General features: G+C 37.7%; 1 pseudogene; it reads right to left on the bottom strand.

Annotated features, from left to right (window-relative positions):
• Positions 1 to 8,925: 8,925 nt before the first annotated feature.
• Positions 8,926 to 11,531, bottom strand: LOC132631199 (GDSL esterase/lipase At4g10955-like; annotated as a pseudogene).
• Between the last annotated feature and the right edge of the window lie 1,746 nt (positions 11,532 to 13,277).

Below are 13,277 nucleotides of genomic sequence, written 5' to 3'. Positions count from 1 at the left end.
TCATATGTAAACTCTTAGAGGCTCATGGACATAGTGGGATATGTAAATATTATGTATGGCCTTGTCGGCCTTGTTTTGGCTTCTTGACACTTTTTTGATAGCCTTGTCCGCTTTATGAAATACTTTATGTTGTAGCGACCTTGCCGGTCCGTATATGTACATATATGTTGAATTATCGAATATTTCTATGTTGGCCCTTTTCCGCGAGCAGATGTTCTTTGGGTTATGGTATGTGATATCCAAGTAACGGTTAAGTCAGGTGACTTTTGGCCTACGGGTCGGAGCCTGTCATACTCCTCGTTGGGGGTGTGACATATATATCCGTTGTTGTATTCCTAATCTTACATTTTGGCTATTGGAATCCATCTGTAATCCATGAAAACCCGTATATTGCATTCCATGGGTTCCTACATGCAAGTCATTAAATATTATGCTTACTGTCATGGATATCCTACATGTCTACACTGTAATAACCCATATATTTTTTTAGGCTTAGTTGGTAATTTAAGTAAAAGAAGGAAATAAAAAGAAAAAAAAATAGAAAAGAAGTAATTTAGTGGGCCAAGCCCAAAAAGGAAAAGGAAAAAAATAAACAAATATAAAGGATTCAGCATAAGACGTGAAACAGGGAAAAGAACCTGAAGTAAAAATCAGAAAACAGAGAAGGGAAAAAAAAACAGTAAAAGAAAGAAAAGAGAGGGAGAAAAAGATAAGAAAAGAGAGGATAAAAATAAGAACTTTCACTCCAAATCATCAAGGTAATTACTCTAGTCTTTTATTTAAGTTTATTACATAATTAGGGGTGAATTTTTATGATGAAAACATGGGGATATTTTGAGGAATTGAGAAAGTTTAGCTCTAGGGTTCTTCAACCAAAATCATTGATTTGAAAGGGCAAATAGCGTCGGATTTTAGACTTCTATATATCGTTGGAATCCTCTCGTTAAGTCCTTTCCGAAAACATAAGTCTTGTCGGGTTTTGAACACATTGACCAGAGGGCGTTTTCGTCCTTTAAAATTTGACTTTAACCATGTAAGCCTCTAAAAATATAGAAGTGGTTTACCCTAAAGGTTTTGACCATTCTAAATCCATTTTTGTGTAGTTTGAGGCAATACGGAGACTCGAGAACGCAGTTTTGATTTATTGGGAAGTGTGCTTGAATTGTGAATTTGAGGTAAGTGAGACTTTAAGCTTTGGGTACTTGCTTTTCAAAACCCGTTTTAAAAATATGTTTTGTCTGCCTGGTCCATGTGTTGGGGCGAGTGTGTACTTGGCAGAATCGGTAGTTTAAGGCCAACCGCATATACTTTATTTTCAAATAATCCAAAACTCTCTTTATAAATTATTTTGTGATGTGATATAGCTGTGAGCCATTATATTGGGGCATTGTGTATGCTTCCCTTAGCATTGTGTATGCTTCTTGATTATATTGGGGCATTGTGTATGTTTCCCTTAGCATTGTGTATGCTTCTTGATGATATTGGGGCATTGTGTATGCTTCCCTTAGCATTGTGTATGCTTCCTGACATATTTGGCACATTGTGTATGTTGCCATGGATTCATAGTGTTGACTAATTCTTTAACCACCACTTATGACGGTTCGTAGTGTAAATTGTGTTGAGATATATAATATATTTGATAAACAGTGGTTTGGACCTTGGTTGCTATTATATAGTGATATATTCATGTGCATAATATTTTTGTGCTTGTTGTGTGTTTGTATTTTCTAACACTTGTTCTAGGGGTATTTGAAGTGGCGGGTCGAGGATCTTACTGGGTTATATTTATGTATAACTCACTCCTTACCTGCATGTCCATGCAGATACTGTAGGTGAGAACGAGGCTGGTAATTGAAGACTTAATGAGTGGATTTTGTTGCTGAGGTGAACCACCACATTGTTCGTGGAGGCAGCCATTTCAGTTTTATCTAGTTTATTTCTAGTTATTTCTTTTATTTTGGCTTTACATGCCCGACACTCAAACTCATGTAACTCTGTTAGATGCTCCATGGTCTTAGCGTGGGATGTGGGCTAGAGATTCTTTTTATCTTAGCGTTGGTTGGTTTTCATAAATCGATTATGGATTTGGTTGGCGACTATTTCGCATTTTTATCATTAATAACATTGTTGGACCTGCACTTATTTTCTTTTAGTGCTTTTGTAAATGATTAAGAGTATGATATATGGTTCGCATGGCGGGTGGTGTTTGCTGGGTGCCAATTACGTCTAGCGGGTATTTTGGGACGTGACATACACGTTTTCATGCATATAAATTATATAATCTTTATCCATGATTATGAAACAAGATATCCATGTTATACTACAAGTCATGCTTTTACAAAATTTATGGGCTTCTCAGCCAACTATATCATGTTCATATTTTTTAGAGTTGCACATATTACCGAGAAGGTTTTATACCTGAAACTACGTATGCCGATGTAGGATAAGGATCGCTCCGCCCAGTAGGATGATTCCTTCATATATTCCCCATTGAGGGATATGGATCCATTCATGTCATGTTCATGTATTGTACCCCGGCAAGGTACAAAATGGCTTAGCTGATCGGGCAGAGATCATACGCCACGTGTTAACATGGTGGTTACATGTAGGTTATACTAATGCTCTCCCACAGATATTTTTACTCATGTTACATATATATATGTGTGTGTGTGTGTGTGTGTGTGTGTATCTATATATATGTGTGTGTGTGTGTGTATCATGTTTCATGTTATATTCCGCTCATGTTTATACCCCATGTTGATTCAGCAAGCCACGTGGTTCACTCGGTAATATGCAGTCAGGCACCGAGTGTTGTGTTATGCCTAAGCCATGGTTTGGGGCGTGACATGTAAGTCTCCGTACACATATCCTACGGATGAAATACCTCCATGTCTCGATAGTCATGACCCATGGGGGACACGCGAAGTCCATGTACTAATCACTTCGCACACAGCCTAGAGATGACTCCACAACACCAACCACTCCGCTCACAACCCAGAGGTGGTTCCATATCACTACCCATTCTGCACACAACCCAGAGATGGCTACTATATCAAGTATGTCCAAATAATCTCGGATGTTGCCTTTTCACTTATCATCATCAACACCAATTACAGGTTATATCAATGTATCATGGAAATGGGGATGAATGCAATGCATAATAACAATATTAAGTGAAATCATGTCAGTCTCAATTGTGCCACACATGAACACACATCACAATATCAATATCAAATTAATCTCTTTTCTCTATCCATGATGATGTTAAGATAAATGAGAAACAGTCGTACCACAATCATAATATGGCAACTAAGTAACAAGTCTAATATCACACACATGGCAACAAGACAAGACACAACAAAGAGGCAACAAGCCCACAAATCAGTCGACAGTACCAATCCTAAGTAATCCATCCCAACTTCATACCCGAAGGCGTAACATACTTTCTCCCGCAATAACTAACTATACATATGCTTCGCTAACCGGAGTCTAATCAAAAGGCAAACTGTAACCTACCTCGCTGCCGAGCTGGAGCCACGAACGATCAAATCTAAGCCTTGCCCTTCTAAAGAGCCTCCAAATACTCAAAGTCTAGCCGTTATCGAATTATGAGTTAGAAACGAGACACAATGGTACCCATATTGATATACATTCATTTGAATCAAAATCAACTAAGTAAAAGAGGAAAAAAGGGCCCACAAGAGTAATACAGGTATTTCAAATGTGGAATAAGTAGCCCAACGTTCTAAAAGTTCAATTCTATTTTCCGATTGCAAAATTAGCTTAAGTATTGATCAATTTCATCATTCAAGGCAAAAACTCCAATTTGGGTATAAACCCTAACTTTCAACATTTCAATTTCTCAACTAGAATGGAAGATTCAAGCCTATTGGTCACTAATTCATGAAATTCCATGCTTAGATTAGTCAAATCCATCAATTAATCTCATATTAGAAGACTAACATTCAAATAACAAGATATAGGTCAAAACTCATCTTCTTCCTTTAGTTCTATAGATTTTCTACTATTGATTCAAGATTAGGAAAGGTAAATAAAGGAAAGCAAGGTTAGAGAGACTTACCCTAAGAAGAATCCACCTAGAACCTCTTCAAATCGCCTTAAAGTCACTTAGGACAAATAATTTTGGGAATGGGAAATGAAGGGTTTAACTTATCATTAAATATAGTTTGTTTCTGCGTTTTCTACCGCAGCGGTAAGAGGTCCGCTACAGCGGAACCGCTCCTGCGATACTCTCCTCGCTACACTGCATCCACTCCAGCGGGCCAAGAATCCAACTAGCTCGCGCCAGTGGACCAGGCCTCTCCGAGACGGGTCCGCTGTGGCGCACAATGCCTCGCCCCAGCGAGATATCAGTACCAGTAATTTGGTGGTTTTTCACTAACTTCTTCTCAAAACCCGACAATCACCCGAGACCTCCCAGAAGAAAACCAAATATGTAAACATACATAAAGACACGCTACGGACTCACTCAGGATCTCGAATTTCCCAACGAAGGTCTATTTGACCGGGTTAACACCTAATGACCAAAAGTCAACTTTCCAACCAATAACCCAAAATGCTCCCGAGTGCCTCAGGAACCATACCACCCATCACCATGGGTCAAAATCATACTAATAGGGCAAGGGGAAGGGTCAACAGGGGTAAATAGGTCAAAAGCACTATAACGACCAAAGCGGTCGTTACACGCCCATCCAAGATGAAAATTGAAAATAAATGTTTAGCGAAGCTTATCTATTATGAAATCAAACATATATTTAACATTATACATATCTTTTCTATTTTTAATCCAGTGAATCAGGCATTTAAAAAAAAAAAATTACTAAATAATCTCGTTATTATTTAACTTTAGTCGTATTATAACTATTGCATTATAATCTTGGTACAACATGAAGCAGCAGGCAGTCTCTAGAAGTTCGGCAGAAGCTGAGTGTAGAAATTTAGCTACAGTTATGGCAGAACTAACCTAGTTGCAGAGTTTGTTTCAAGAGTTGAATGTGCGCATTGAAAAACCAATAAATGTTTATAGTGATAATAAATCTGCAATTCAAATTGCAGTCAATTCCATATTTCATAAGAGTATAAAGCATATCGAGATTGATGATCACTTTATTAGAGAAGATCAAGGAAGCAGTTTTCAAAGCGCGCAATTTACGTAAAGACAAAGGAGCAGTAGGCAAATTTGTTGACCAAAAGCCTCACCAGAATTCAACATGATCACTTACTTGGCAAGCTTGGAGTGCTTAATATCCTACACCTTCCAGCTTCGGGGGGGAGGGGATTATTAGATTATAGATTGCAACATCACTTGTAGCTAGCTAGGCAGTTAGTTAGTAGGGTCCAATTGTTAGTTATGACATCTGTTAGTTATGCTTTAACTTAATCTGTTAGTTGTATACTTAGCTTGTAATTTCAACTTGATTAGCTTAGGAGTAAGTCGGTTAGCTTGTGTATAAATAGCCTTTCTCTTCCATGAATGAAGCAGTTGATTCATTCCCAAAATATCTAGATCTCCTCATTCTTCTTCGTTTCTCTCTGCAATGACTTCGCAGCTCACATGCACAAAACAAAGATTCTAGTTGCACGTATGAATTTTGGCACTCTTGTTATCAGAATAGAGGGAATGGGAGAAAGAGAGAGGAGATGGGGAAGAAAACAGGGAATATTGTATTTCATACGAGAAAATACTAGTGTTCAGTACAAACAGATATATGTAGCCCTGACATGAGCTATAATTGTACGACACCTGTCCCCTTCTCATAACAGAATAAGGGAGTAAATAGAAATATTTATAGCTACTTTTAGGACTTAACTAACAAACAACAAATTACAATTTAAACTTTAAAAAAAGGGACTAAAACATAATTCTGACACTTAATACTTAACGACCATAACAACATTCATGACTAAATGAAGATCACAAGGCAGAAAATTCCTTTCCTGCTTATTTTTACTGAAACTGACTAAGCATGGACTAGTTGCACACAAACTTGCCAATCTACACTATGTTTACAAATGACTAGATAGTCCATTTCTCATAGCATTATCCAATTTGTATCGTACAGGCCACAACTTGTAATGACCCGTTTAGTCGTTACTGTAAAAATTCTGAAATATTGGCTACCATGTCATCCTGGACCTTTCCGTTCGCTAAGTATTTCTGGCAGCCATCTAGACTATCGGGACTCATTGTGCAAGAAGGAATCAATCATCGAAATTCGGGCCAAGAACCCAGTTAGATGGCCCCAGCACTAGGCTGAACGCTACAGCGGTCACGCTCTGGCGGCGATGACCCCGTCGGAGCACTGGTGTTGCGGTGGCATCAGGCCGCTGCAGCGGCTATGCAAGCGCTAAAGCGGCAGGTCAACCGCTGAAGCAGTGACGCGCAGTTAAATTCACTATTTAAGAAATCATTTCAGGAATTGGTCCCATTTTCTCACAACCCTAAATTCCAGCAGCCCCAGGTCTTTTGGGTAGCCTAAAATCAGATTTATTGGTCATGGTAATCCTTCTAATACCTTCTAATTTCTTCTTTCACCTAGTAAATTACTCCTGAAAGTCTTCACCTAGAGAACCATTTAATGGGTATTGCAAACCCCTAGAGTTGGAGGAATGTTGGGTTAGCATTATCTTTCACATGAATTCCATTAAGTAATCTTCCATGTTCTTCACCTAGATGGGTTAATAATCTAGATTCCTACCTTCTTCCTTCTTAAAAACGAGTTTTTCCATGAATCTTGGAAATGGGTCTTTTTTAGGTTCAAGCTTAAAAATGGTAACTTTACCTAGTTGATGGATTAAATAGTTGACCTTATCAATGGAAGAATATTGATAAATCACCTAGTGTTGCTATGAATGAAATCTAGAGGTAGGTTAAGTTTCCAAACCTTCCTTATTAAACCGAAATCTCTTATAATGGTTCTAATGATGATTTCTATTCTTGGGCCTCATGTTTGTCTCAAAGTTCCTGCGTGCGGATTATGACGTGATGGTCGAATTGAAGAATCAATGGATGTTCGTGGCACCTGCTCGGCCTTGAGGTAGGTTACGACTTTCAATAGACTCCGATTAGTTTCCCATATTCATGTATTAGAAGGAACGAAGAATGCATGTGTAGGAATTGGAGATTTAGGATGGAATCATAGGATGATATTGTTGTGCGATTTGTATGCTCGGGCTTGTGGCCTGTAGATTCTTTAGGATTCTTGATTTGGTATTCTTGAGTATCGGTGGATTTTATGCGACTTAGAAGTAGTGGGTGGTACCTATTTTTCTATGTCTCACGATGAGAATTTTTTTAATATATGATTAATTGTGCTATACTATTAATAGTGAATCTAGTTGACAATTGGAAGGATAAAATGTACCAATGGTTGTCATTGAGTTCTAGATTGAGTAGTAACGAATGTCTTGTGAGTAGAAGGTGAATTTACTTGTACTAAGCGAATAGACTAATAAAGGGAGAGTGGTAATAATATATTATGACTTGATTGTTTATTGTGTTGGCTTCATGCCACGTGCTGTTAGTAGTTATCGAAAATCGATTATTCCGTCTTGATTGTGATATTGTTGACGTACCCCTTTGTTGGTACTTGTGATATTGAACATGATTATTGATATTGATACATGCATTGCACGCACTCTCATTTGTCATGATATATTGTTGAGACACTATTGGTACTTGATGAAACACTGTGATGAGCTGGGCTCGATTTTAAAATGAGAGTGACGTGAGAGTCCGATATCCTATGTTAGTTCCGAAATCGTGAATTGAGTGAGTGCATGGACTCCGCGGGCCCCCCATGGTGGTGCCAGCGGGAACCCCGTGGGCAAACATTCGGGGTCTCGTCTGTCTGTTGGGCAAAGATCCGGGACGAGTGGCACTTAGACTTCGCGAGTCACCTTGGGTTGTGCTACCGAGATATCGATATTTCTGTCCGGAGTACATGTGTATACAACATTTGCATGGAATTGCATTGCATTCATACATCATTGCATTGCATTGCATCATGTCTTATATTGAGATGACTTGGTGCTCTACTTGTGATGTCGGTTCCGGATTGGACCTATGGAGACTTGGTACAATTGGATTTAGATGCTCTACTTAGGCAATGACATGTGCTTGGTTCCGAATATGGTTGCATTATACTTGTTGATTTATCTCGTAGGTCCTTCATAGGATCAGTTATATGTTTGGCCTCTAAGGGATGTTGAATAAAAGATATCATAATGATAAGTCTACTTCTAGACTAAAAACGAATGGCATAATGATATATGATCTTTGGATATTATTGTGAAATTGACTTGTGGCTATTAGAGGAAAGTTTAATGATTTAAGGGTTTTGCTGTTATAATGAGCTGTAGATAGATGTATGACTTGATTTAGTTACTTATCATGTTTATCTGTGAATTCTTTTACTGATATGTGTTTCTAACCATTGTCGGCCTATGATACTTACTCAGTACGCGTGGATTGTGCTGATACTCCTCTTGCTACACCCTTTTTGGGGTGTAGAGTGTTTCAGGTTCTTGATTGCTACATGTTCGGAAAAGTGCAGTGCCTATATTGAAGACCTCCTCCTATTTCATTATGGGAAGGAGGTTGAGTCTCAGAGTGTTGTTGTAATCTAGATTTAGTCGCTTTTGTACTAGTCTAGACCAGGTCGTGGGAAGTCAAAATGAGTCTGTGATTATTTAACTATTGTAACTGTTCTCAGTCTTGAGTTTATTAAATGAATTGTATCCGCTGTTAATTATTACATATTTATTGGATTAAACAAATTGTCTATTTTAATTGAGGGGTTATTTAATTTGAGGGTTCGCCTACCGAGGAGGAAAATGTAGGTACCCGAGCGATCCTAAATTAGGTCGTGACACAACTTCTCTACTACACGATTAATTTGGACCCTACCAATACTGGTAACGCTCATAGTTGCATTGAAGATTTGGTGCCCGACATTGGTGGATTCCACGAGCTAATAGCTTGCAATATGGACAAAGCCTCAAATTAGTAGTCGCATAAATAGATGGAAGATGTTCTGATGGCTCCGACTCTTTTCCTATTGCAGCCGCTATAATACTTCGCATATATTGAATTATGTATCGCGATCCGTACAATTCCCTCAGCACCAAACTCTATCATCTTCTCCCTATGTTCGAAATACCCAACATATTTGGAACAGATAGGATCTGATGGATTCGCAAATAAGTTACGAATCCATCCACATAATTGAGTAAATGTATCATCGTTATCATAAGGTGTACTACTCATCATGTCGACAATAAAAGCAAGTATCGCATTTACACTATGAGCACCGCAGATTCCGTGCTTCAACGTGTCTTTCTTGATTATCTCTATTGGAAGAGATGCAAATGGTGGGTTAAAAAAATATGTTTCGAGGCGGATCCCCCTTTTAACCATAGCCCTACCAATATTTAACGCAATTGAGAACCCAATGAATGGTCTGCTAGCCGGATGTCTGTGACCCCGTGATTAATTTCAACAATATTTTGTACAACTTGAAAATCGATACGAAAACAGGAGGTCTAGTTAAGACGGTTCAAAATGACTCGGAGGTCCAAAATCACATCCCTGATAATGCTTTGTCGTTTCACTATTGTACCTCGAAAGGCAATCCCATACTTTGGTGGATTCTGATTGTGAAACGTCGACGTAGTTGAGTAGTTGGGGAATTCGTATTCGTAAATGGCACCGAAGATGGATCCGTTTGTATCATCCGCCAATTTGTGGATTAAATAAAAATGAAAGGATTCCCACCAGGGTGGAGCGAGGGCATCAGGACCTTGGCGATTTTAGTGGCGGTCATATTCAAGAATGTTCGCGCCTTTTATTAAGCTGGCTATAATAGACGTCCTGTGATATGCATTTCTCCTGTGAATTGAAACATGCAAATTAAACTACATGACTCAAATTTGTAAAGAAGTCAATTATCTAAGTACTTTACTAAAGAAATCAAATTAGAACTAATAGATCTTTCTAAATAAAAGGACTTACAATTTCTTCTTTTCCCGCTATCAGTATTTGTCATGGAAATTTTAGAAGTGAACGATAACATTAACACACACACATAATATATATATATATATATATATATATATATATATATATATATATATATATATATATATATATATATATATTACATGGATCAAAAAAGGATAAAGGAGATCAACTTAGAAATTAAATGGGCTTACCAATCGAAAATAGTTGTGAGGTATAGTGGTCGAATAGGTAGAATTCCTCCTTTTCGAAGACCATTTTTCGCCAAAACATAGCTGAAAGCAAAGTAGATCTCCTATCAAAACAAAGCTTCAAGTATGAATGAGCTATATATTGCAATGGGGTTCGTTGATGATCCAAGTCGTGCAGAAACTACAAATTATATATAGAAGTTAACTGAGGAGAAAATAGAGTGAACACGGCCACGCAAAAGTCGAGGTTTGCATGCAATACGCTAACCCATATCTTCCAAAAGACTAAATTTTAAATAAATATTAAACCCTCAACATTATTGATGCAGGAAGTGAGTCAACTGAACCTTTCCCTTGTTTCCCCCAAAATTCATCATCTGTACTTGCTCTTCTTTCTGTACTCTATAGGGCTAATTAACAAAACATAATCCATTTTCGCAATGCTGGTCATCTTAACCTCCCAATATGACTTATTCTTCAACTAATTCAAGGATTTAAAATATTACTTATCACATAAAATGATGCATATGGAGTATTTTTTTCTTTTATAGAACTCCAAACCTTCTTCTATTTTTTTTTCTAATAGAGCGTCATTGAGGGTGTCAAAGCAAATACACACTAGTATTTCTTGTTATTTGAGATTAAATAATAAATATTGATCTCTTTTTTCTTTTTTTAACAGTGTCAGAAGTAATGTCACACAAACTTACATTGTTCTTAATATTATGCTTGACTCATAATTAATGGAACAATTAATCTTCTAGTAATATTTTTATTCTTTCTGCATGCTGTTGGAGTGTCAAATACACATTCAGATATTGTGGATAATACATGAACATATCATTGTTTCCTTGATGTATTTATTTTGTATTCATTCATATATGTATTTGATGTAGCCAAATTTGTAATGGACAGAACATGTATAAGTTGTATTAGTTTAGGCCGAATCTTTGATTTCCGGTTAAGGCTCAATTATATATAAGGAAGGCTAGCCCATGTAGATAAACAATTATACATTTTACTCAGATTCATGAAATGAGAATGCTCTCTTCTCTCATTTTATCTCTCTAAACCTCGATTATCCTTATTCGATTTTGAGTTATTTTTACAATTTTAACATGTATCGGAGCGGAGATTCTGGTTCTTCGTATAATTCTTCGTCTATCAATCTTAGCCTCATCGATTTTAGTGGGAATTTTTTTTTAGGTCAGATTAGTGTTTTCCAGCGAGATTTTCACCAGAATCTTCTGTTCTTTGGTGAATCCTTCATATTGCTTGCCAGAATCAGCACTTCTGTCCATTGTTGGTGTTCATTGCATCATTGTTCGTATTGAGTCTCTTTTCAAGAGGTAGCAAAGATCTTTACTTGTTATCAGCGTTATGTATCAATTGTTGGCATTGAATCTCAATTTTCAAAGCAGTTGCGAAGGCAGCTGGTAATTTCATTCCTTATATCTCATTAGGGTTTCATCAACCATTAGGGTTTTCATCGTCTGTGCAAGTAGCTGATAATTTTTGTTGTTTATAACTAATTAGGGTTTCTATCATCTGTGCAAGTATTTATTTTTTTGCAATTTTGTTGTTGGTGTTACTATTTGTTCTCCTTCCAATTGCACATCTATGTTTGATTGTGAGCCCTAGTCAAACAACTAGCACTAGTACGAATGATGCATGTGGTTCAACTTCGACTACGATTGACTACTCCAACCCTATCTACTTGTCTTCATCTGACGTTCTTGGTATATCTTTGGTTACTGTTCCTTTCTCGGGGAATGGGTTTGGAGGTTGGAAGCGTAATATGATTGTATCCCTGTCTGCTAGGAACAAGATAGGCCTTGTTGATGGCTTTAGCTTAGGCAATGGGACAAATGCAACAATTTGGTTATATCTTAATTAACTAGTTCTCTAACTCCTGATAGAGTAGAAAGTGTTCGATACTCTGACACTACTGAGATCATATGGAATCAACTATGCAATAGGTATGGTACTGCTAGTGGGACTAAAATTTTTTAACTTAAAAAGGAACTTGCATCCACTAGTCAGGGTTCCCTAGCTATTCCTACCCATTTCAACAAACTCAAAAAGCTCTGGGATGGGCTTAGATTCCTCTGTACCAACCATATTAATACATGTACTTGTGCTGTTAAGACTGGACTCCAAAATGAGGATGAAGAGAATAAGGTGTACTAGTTTCTCATGGGTTTGAATGATACGTACATTAGGGTTTAAAGCAATTTTCTCATGTTACAACCACTTCCTTCCTTTGACTCTGCTTGCAACATCATTCTTCAGGATGAGAGGAAGAGACAAGTTAGTTTTCATGCTCAATTTTCAAATGACCTGCTTCTTTTCTTGTCAACCTGAACAAGAGACCAAACCCTTATCCTTGTCACGCCCCGAACCATAGCCTGGGTGTAACACGACACTCGGTGCTTGACTGCATGTGACCGAGCGAATCACATGGCTTGCTGAATCAACGTGAGGCATACATGAGCGGAAATGTAACATGAGTGCATGATGAGCTTTTGTAAAACATAGTGAGTCACAATATAGTACATGGGAATACTTGTTTAAATCGTGCATGCAGATAATGTCATAAAAGAGCCAAACCGGCTAACCAAACCCTGGAAGCCTAACATGACACTTGTCTAGTCTATGAAACCTCTAACATGAGTCTGGACATGAAAAACATAATTGCTGGGACAAGGCCCCCAGCATACCTTTAGATGCAAACTAAATAGAGAAAGACAATGTCTAAATCCTGAAAGAGGTGGGGCTCACCAATTAAAGCTGGTACGAGCAGATCCTAATGAGCAGAGGCGTCGTTTTATAAATCCGTACCTGCATCGTGAAATGCAGGCCCTCAGGCAATAAAAGGGGACGTCAGCACATTGAATATACTGGTATGTAAAGCAACTGAAGAAATAACATGGGACATGGGATAACATGATAAAAACTGAAACTAAAAACCTGGACATGAACATGAGCATGAGCATGGATACATGTATATATAACACGAGTAAAACATGGTAAGTAGGGAGAGCATT

Source organism: Lycium barbarum, chromosome 3, assembly GCF_019175385.1.
Source record: "Lycium barbarum isolate Lr01 chromosome 3, ASM1917538v2, whole genome shotgun sequence".
Lineage (NCBI taxonomy): Eukaryota > Viridiplantae > Streptophyta > Magnoliopsida > Solanales > Solanaceae > Lycium > Lycium barbarum.
This window is presented reverse-complemented; position numbering and strand designations above follow the sequence as displayed.